Genomic DNA, 8,428 nt, shown 5'->3' with positions numbered 1-8,428 from the left:
AGAAACCTGAAGTGCTGACTGATAAGGCCTAGGAGGATGGCCTCTACCATATGAATCTCTGCCTCCAGACGAGGCACCACTAAATCTGCCTGACTGACGGGGTCTCTTGTCTGCCCTGTGGCCACCCCCCTGTGATAAAACCATCTCAACTCTCCGGGCCACATTGGCCGCCTCCTGGAAAGATATCTCACTCCCAGCCTCTCCAGCCATCTGAAGACGAATCGGCTGAATGAGTCCATCAATAAACCGCCTCACTCTTTCCCTCTCAGTGGGAAGTATAATAAGGTCATGGCGAGCCAAGTCTATAAATCTGGTCTCGTACTAGGTGACAGTTATGGATCCCTGCTGAAGGCGCTCGAACTGCCTCCGATAGGCCTCTCGCTGTGTAATAGGGAGAAACTTCTCCAGAAATTGCTGTGTGAACTGCTCCCAAGTGAAGGCTAGCGATCCTGCTGGTCTAGCTAAGCAATAATCCCTCACAGTCTGGCGATCCAGCAAGCGAATATAGCAAAATCAACCCCATTGGACTCAACAATCCCCATGTTCCGAAGAACCTCGTGACAACTGTCCAGATAATCCTGGGGATCCTCAGTAGATGCACCGCTGAATGTAGTGGTGAAGAGCTTGGTAAACCTGTCCAGTCTCCATAAAGCATCGGCAGACATGGCTGCACCATCGCCGGTCTGAGCTACCACACCCAGCTGAACCGCTCCAACTGGCTGAGCTACTGGAGTCTGAAACTGGGGAGCTGCCTGCTCCGGAGTGCGAGTAGCAGGAGTCTGGGCTCCTCCTCCAGCTTGAGAGACGGCTGGTGCTACAGGAAGTAAACCTGCCCTGGTGACACTCTCCATGAGGCCCACTAGACGGACCAGAGCATCCTGAAGAACTGGGGTGGCAATAAACCCCTCTGGGACCTGAGCTGGGCCCACCGGAACTGCTGGAGCCGGAACCTCGTCATCAAAGTCAACCTGAGGCTCCGCTGCTGGTGCTGCTGCTCGGGGCTGAGCTCTGCCCCTACCTCGGCCTCTAGCACGGCCTCGGCCTCGCCCTCTGCCCCTCGTGGGAGCTGCTGCTGGGGGCTCGGGCTGCTGATCGGTAGATGAGGAAGCGCGTGTTCTCGCCATCTGCGAAAGAACAGAGTAGAAATTCAATTAGCATTGAGAAACCAAACCGCACGACAAGAAAGAACAAATGTGAAACTTTTCCTAACTCTGTAGCCTCTGGGGGATAAATACAGACGTCTCCGTACCGATCCCTCAGACTCTACTAAGCTTGTCTGTGAACTGTGAGACCCATGTAACCTAGAGCTCTGATACCAACTTGTCACGATCCGAATTTCCCACCCTCGGGAGTCGTGATGGCGCCTACTAGTAGAAGCTAGGCAAGCCAACTAATTAAATTATTTACCTTGTTTCCATTTTAATCCATTAACAATTAAGAACCAACATTTAATAAACAGCAGAATTCAATAAGCGAAAGACTGAAATGCAATATTTTAATAATGATACCAATACCAATTCATAACAAAACTACCCAGAACTGGTGTCACAATTTCACAGACTGTCTAGGAATATTACAAATAAAGGTCTGAAAGATTAAAACAACACTGTCTCTGGAATACATGAAGGAAACAGAATGAAAAGATAGAAGGAGACGCCAAGGCCTATCGACGCCTGCAGGTTACCTCGGGTCGCCTGATGAACTGGAAGCAGCAACCTCACTGTGGTCCGAAAGCTACAACACCGGGATCTGCACAAAAGAGTGCAGAGTGTAGTATCAGCACAACCGACCCCATGTGCTGGTAAGTGCCTAGCCTAACCTCGGCGAGGTAGTGACGAGGCTAGGACCAGACTACCAAATAAACCTGTGCAGTTAAATCATGTACAGCGGAAAATAAAGGCAAAACTTTACAATTAAAGATAGGAAGGGGAAACATGCTGCGGGGAAATATCAAGTAACAACGGAAATCCAATAGATAAATGTAAAGAACACTATAACTAAATTATCAGCAAGAATCAGGAAATCAAAGACAAGTGCACGGCATCACCCTTCGTGCTTTTACTCTCGTCCTCACCAAAAAAATCATATAATGAAAATGTGCACGGCATCACCCTTCGTGCTTTTACTCTCTTCCTCACCCAAACAACAATCACAAACAAGGGCAAGGGAAATAAACAAGAACATATAGGAATCCCGGCAAGGGAACAACGATTAAACAATTAAATCCCGGCAAGGGAGCAACAAGTAAATAATTAAATCCCGGCAAGGGAACAACAATCAAATAATTAAATCCGGCAAGGAAACATTTCAATAACTCTTTCTCTATCTTTCACTTGTACTTCATAACTCACTTTACCACTTGAGCCAATGCTCCAAAGGGTTCAATCATCTCATATACTTTCACAATTCATAATATAACTCGAGCCAATGCTCCAAGATGTTCAAAGGTCTCAATTCCTTCCACAAACTTTTCACAACAACTAGAAATCATCACCAAAGCATGAAGAATACAATGAAATCAAGATATTCACAATATAAAGACTCACGGTCATGCTAGACACCAACGTATAGATACTCGTCACCATGCCTATACGTCGTACATGACTAATACCACATAGCAAATAGGACTCAACTCCTAATCCCTCAAGCTAAGGTTCGACCAAACACTTACCTCGATACCTTGAACACAACTCAAGTTTCAATTATAGTTTTACCCCTTGATTCCACCGCCAATTCGCTAGTATCTAATCACAAATTACTTAATTACATCAATAAGTGCTAAATGAATCAACCCCAATGCATGAAAAATGAGTTTTCCAAAGTTTTACCCAAAAAGTCAAAATTGCCCCAGGGCCCACGTGGTCAAAACCCGAGGTTCGAACCAAAACCCGATTACCCATTCACCCACGAACTCAAATATATAATTTGTTTTGAAATCGGACGTCAAATCGAGGTCCAAATCCCCAATTTTTTGAAAAACCTAGGTTCCACCCAAAACACCTAATTTCCCCCATGAAAATCCTTTGATTTTAAGTTGAAATCATGTTAAAAGATGTTAAGGAGTGAAGAAAATAAGTTAGAAATCACTTACCAACATTTTGGAGAAGAAAGGTTGTTTGAAAAATCGCCTCTTATGTTTTTAGGGTTTTGAAAAATGAAAACTGACTGAAAATCCCGGCTATATATATACCTCTTGGAATCCCTGTGCGGACCGCACAAAACAGACCGCAGCCGCACAACCTTTTCCTGAGGGTACACAGTCTCTAAACCTCCCTGTGCGGACCGCACAAAGTCGACTGCGGCCGCACAGCCCTCCACCGCGCCCGTACAAAGTCGATCGCGGACCGCACTGCCCCTTCCACGGTCGCACACGATTTCTCGCGGACCGCACTAGCGGGTTCAGAGATCTGCAATTTCTCTGAACCTGCAACATTTGTGATTTTTAAGCCTAAGACATCCCGGGACCTACCCGAAACTCACCCGAGCCCTCGGAACTCCAAACCAGATGTGCATATTAACCCAAAACATCATACGAGCTTACCCGTGCGATCAAATCGCCAAAATAACCTTAACAACAACGAATTAAACCTCAAAATCAAAGAACTCCTCTCAACTTCATAAAGTATCAAATTTAGCAATTTAAGTCCGGATCACGTCAAACGACGTCCGTTTTTCACCAAATTTCACAGAAATATCTTAAATCATAAATAAGACCTGTACCGGGCGCCGGAACAAAAATACGGGCCCGATAGCAACACGTTCTAATCAAATTTCATTTCAAATTTCCTTGAACAATTTCAGAAAACAATTTCCCTTGAAAATTCATTTCTCGGGCTTGGGACCTCGGAAATTCAATTCCGGGCATGCGCCCGAGTCCCATATTTTCCTACGGACCCTCCGGGACCGTCGAATCACGGGTCCTGGTCCGTTTACCAAAAATGTTGACCGAAGTCAAATTAATTCATTTTATAGCCAAATTTTATAATTTTTTTTCCATAGATTTCCATATTTAAGCTTTCCGGCTACGCGCTTGGACTGCGCACGCAATTCGAGGTGACTCTAAATGAGGTTTTAAGGCCTCGAAAACATAGAATTTAATTTAAAACAAGTGATGACCGTTGGGTTAGCACAGGTTGGGTCCGTCTAGGACAGGTGGACCCTAGAATCAAAAGACCATCCTGATGCATTTTTACGTGCTACTTGTACAAATATTTGCTTCGGTTTGCATGTTGATCGGTTGCTAGAATAGGGAAAAAATAAAATTGAAGTAGGAGAGAGATAATTACCCGCTTTTGAAAACCTTTGCCCAGAATATGTCGTAACTCTGCTGAAATTTTTTAAAAAAAAAAGAGAAAGAAAAAAGGGGAAAGGAAAATGGTTTAAAAAGTTTCAAGTCTTTTCTTTATTTTCTTATGTCAATACTGACCGAACTATGCGGGTCCGATTCTCACCGGATGTGAGATACGTAGGCAAACCTTATCAGTTCCGATCTAATTTTCAAAAAGTCCAAAAATATTCTCTTTTAGTTCTTTCTTTAGAAATCTTTCCTTAGAATATTCAAAAAAAAAAGAAGTTTTTAAACTCAAAAATAGTTTCCTTCTTTCTGAAGTCTTTCTTATGGAAAAATAAATAAAAAGAAAAAATCAACAAAAATCAAAATCCAAAATACGGGTTTCCTTCATTTTGAAGTATTTTTCCAAACAAAAAAATCCAAAAAAAAAAATCATAAACAAAAATCCAAAAATACTTTTTTCTTCTTTATAAGACTTTCTTTTGTAAATGTCCATACAAATTTTGAAAAGTCCAAAAATATTTTCGCTTTTCTTTAGAAGTACTTTTGTAAATAAAACAAAAACTTAGAAATCCAAAATATTTCCTTAGAAGTCCCTATTTTGAAAATTAAGAGGCAACATCCAAAATCCAAAAATATTCTTCTTTCTTCTTTAGAAAAAGAGAAAACAAATGAAAATTCAAACAAAAATATTTTCCTTTTACTTTGAAATTCTCAAAGTTCAAATCAAAAGAAAAGAAATTTTTAGAAGTCTTTCTTTCAAAAAATAAAAATAAAATCAAAATGAAAAAATCTGAAAAAAAAAATATTTCCTTTCTTCTTTTAAAGCATTCGTTCATTTCAAAAAAAAAAAAAATCGAATCAAAAGATGTTTTTCTTTTTCTTAAAGCTTTCATGGTCTGAGTTTTAGAAAAGTAAAAAAAAAAAAGAAAAAAGAAAGAGTTAGTTTATTTACTCCATTCCCAATCTTTCCGAACTACGCAAGATCTGATTCATGCGGGGTCATGATACGTAGGCAATCCCCATCGAATTCGATCATAGCCATAAAATAAACTAAGTGAAAAAGTAAACTGGAAAAAAAAGAGGAAAAGAAAAATTGAGTGAAAAGAAAAAGAGAGGAAACAAGAAAAAAGAGAAAAACGAAGAATAAGAGAGAAAACAAGGATAAAGTGCAAAAAAGCAAAGGGTGAAAAGCGCCAAAAGAAAAGAAAGATTGGAAGATAAACAAAAGCCGGGATGAAACACGAAACCGTTGCAAAACATGTAGAAACACATTTAACTGTATAGGTGCATCACATCCCAGTGTGCGATTCTGCGTGTGTTAATTGTCTCAAACTAACCGGTTTGTTGTGTTTGCTATTGAGTAGGTTCTATATTAAGGTGGTTGGTTTTGTGATAATCTGGCTTCGCACCCTTACTTTACAAGATCCAAGGGATGTGTTGAAATGTCGTCAGAAAGTCATCTACCAACCGATATCGGCCATCCCAACATTAGAATCAGCGGCTGCTGAGGAAAATAGTGTACTGCTTCTCCGCATGTTGGAAATGTGGGACGCCTGGTCCAACAGTAGAGAGCCGCCGAGTGCAATACCTGGTTTCCCCAAGCTACTTCCCAGGGCAAGTGGAACTTCCAACGTCCCAATAAATTACCCAAACACTCCGCTCGGATATCCTACAATCTCAGCCCACTTTACCGGAACGCCATTTGAGGTTCGCCCCCAGGCATTAATTTCAGGTGTGGCCTCCAACATATTCACTGCACCACCATCCTCGGCCACAGCACAACCCACTTTGCCCAAGTACCATCTTTTCCACCAGCCACTGCCCATTTCACCACCAATTCTTACCCTCAACAACCCCGGTATGAGTTTACCGCGGGACAGGAGAAAACTACAAAGAACCCCGAGCAAGAGGAAATCACTCGGAAGATGAGGAGCATGAAGCAGAGCCTCAAGAATATACAAGGCTTAAGTGGCCAGAAGAGCATATCCTACGCTGATTTGTGTATGTTCCCACATGTTCACCTGCCCCTTGGTTTTAAGACCCCCAAGTTCGAAAAGTATGATGGGCACGGGGACCCCATAGCCCACCTCAAGAGATATTGCAATCAACTGAGAGGGGCAGGTGGAAAAGAAGAGCTTCTAATGGCCTATTTCGGAGAGAGTCTAGTGGGCATTGCATCCGAGTGGTACATGGATCAAGACATATCTCGCTGGCACATATGGGATCATCTGGCTCGAGATTTTGTCAGGCAGTTTCAGTACAACATAGACATAGCTCCAGACAGAAATTCCCTATCAAACCTAAAAAATAAGTCCTCGGAGAGTTTTCGAGAATATGTTGTTAAGTGGCGCGAACAAGCGGCCAGGGTCAAGCCCCCGATGGATGAGACCAAAATGGTCAGTGTTTTTCTACAAGCCCAGGAGGCTGACTATATTTAGAATATGATGTGTGCAATGGGAAAGCCGTTTGCTAAGGCTATCAAGATTGGTAAGATGGTCGAGAATGGTCTGAAAACAGATCGCATATTGAGCCAATCTGCCATAAGAGCTACGTCCCAAGCAATTCAAAGCGGGTCCGGAGGTGTAGCAAATAGAAAGAAGAAAGAAGAAGTGGTGATGGCGGCTTCAGGTCTGAGAAACCCCCGTCCACCCAGAGGTTACTTCCCTCCAAGCACCCCACAACATTATTGTCCTCACCAGGATGTGGCTTATGCTATGGCTCCTGACTTACGCGGTGATGAACCATACGCTCGGCCACAACAACAGTTTAACCAAAACCGAGCTCCACTTCCTAGGAATCACCCTCCTCACCAAGCTCCATATAATCCCCGACCCCCACAAAGTAATTTCCCATACAATGCTCGTGCCCGAGAGCCACCCAGAAGAACAAACTTCACGCCTATTGGTGAATCATACTCTAGCTTTTTCCCTAAACTCGTCCAAATGGGTTTGTTGCAACCCGTACACCAAACTAGGCAAAACCCGAAATCGCCCTCCTACCGACATGGTGCTCGATGTGCTTACCACTCAGGAGCGGAAGGGCATGACACTGAAGACTGTTGGACTCTCAAAAGGGCGGTTGAAAATCTAATAGAGCAAAAATGGATAGTGGTGAAAGATGAAGAGATTCCTAATGTGACCAATAACCCATTACCGGCTCACAATAACGGGCCAGTTATTGGGATGATTTGCGAAGATAAGGAGTTTGATCCCGCCTTGAAAGCCATCATTGCAATCGCTGATGTTGAAAAGAAGCCAAGGGCTGCTGCAAAGCAAGACAAGGGGGAGAAGAAGAGTAAATCACCCCTCAAAGTATAGAAAGACAGTGGAAACAAAATAGGGGCAGTACCCCCTCACGATGCCATTCTTTATGTTCCCCGGGGTCACAAGAAAGAACAAATGACGTTAAGTCCTCCAAAAAGGTTTGAGCTGAACAAGGGACCTAAGATGTACGTGCCCAAAGGGACTTATGTGGCACAGGGCCGGTAATCTCACCAAGGATGAACGAGCTCGTGGTTATCAGCCGCGCACCACAGAAGCCCATGACAGACCCCACTGCCGTCCCATGGAATTACAACAAAGCGGTAGTGACATACAAGGGAAAAGAGGTCATAGGGGAATCAAATGAAACTAACCTAGCTGAGAAATACCTCAGTTTAGAGGATTTGAACAAAGCCAAAAAGAAGCATTTCCCGCTCAAGAAGTCCGTCAGTGCTGAAGAGGCCGAGGAATTCTTCCGGAAAATGAAAACTGTGGACTACGAGGTAATAGACTAACTCCGGAAGTCTCCCTCTCAGGTCTCGCTCCTGTCTCTACTGGTAAGCTCGACTGAACATCAGAAGGTGTTGATAAAGACCCTCAATGAAGCTTATGTTCCGATTGAAACCACTGTTGAACAACTGGAAATGATGGCGGAAAGATTCTTCGAAGTCAACCAGATTTCATTTAGCGAGAATGATTTGCCCCCGGAAGGGGCTGCCCATAACAGAGCCCTTCATTTGGCAGTTAAGTGTGAGGGGTACTACGTGAAAAGAGTCATGCTGGATGGCGGATCCGAAGTCGATATCTGCCCTCTCTCAACTTTGCAAAGAATGGAGATTGGGACTGAGAGAATCAGGCCTAACAATGTTTGTGT

The sequence above is a fragment of the Nicotiana attenuata genome, chromosome 5, assembly GCF_001879085.1.
Source record: "Nicotiana attenuata strain UT chromosome 5, NIATTr2, whole genome shotgun sequence".
NCBI lineage: Eukaryota > Viridiplantae > Streptophyta > Magnoliopsida > Solanales > Solanaceae > Nicotiana > Nicotiana attenuata.
This window is presented reverse-complemented; position numbering follows the sequence as displayed.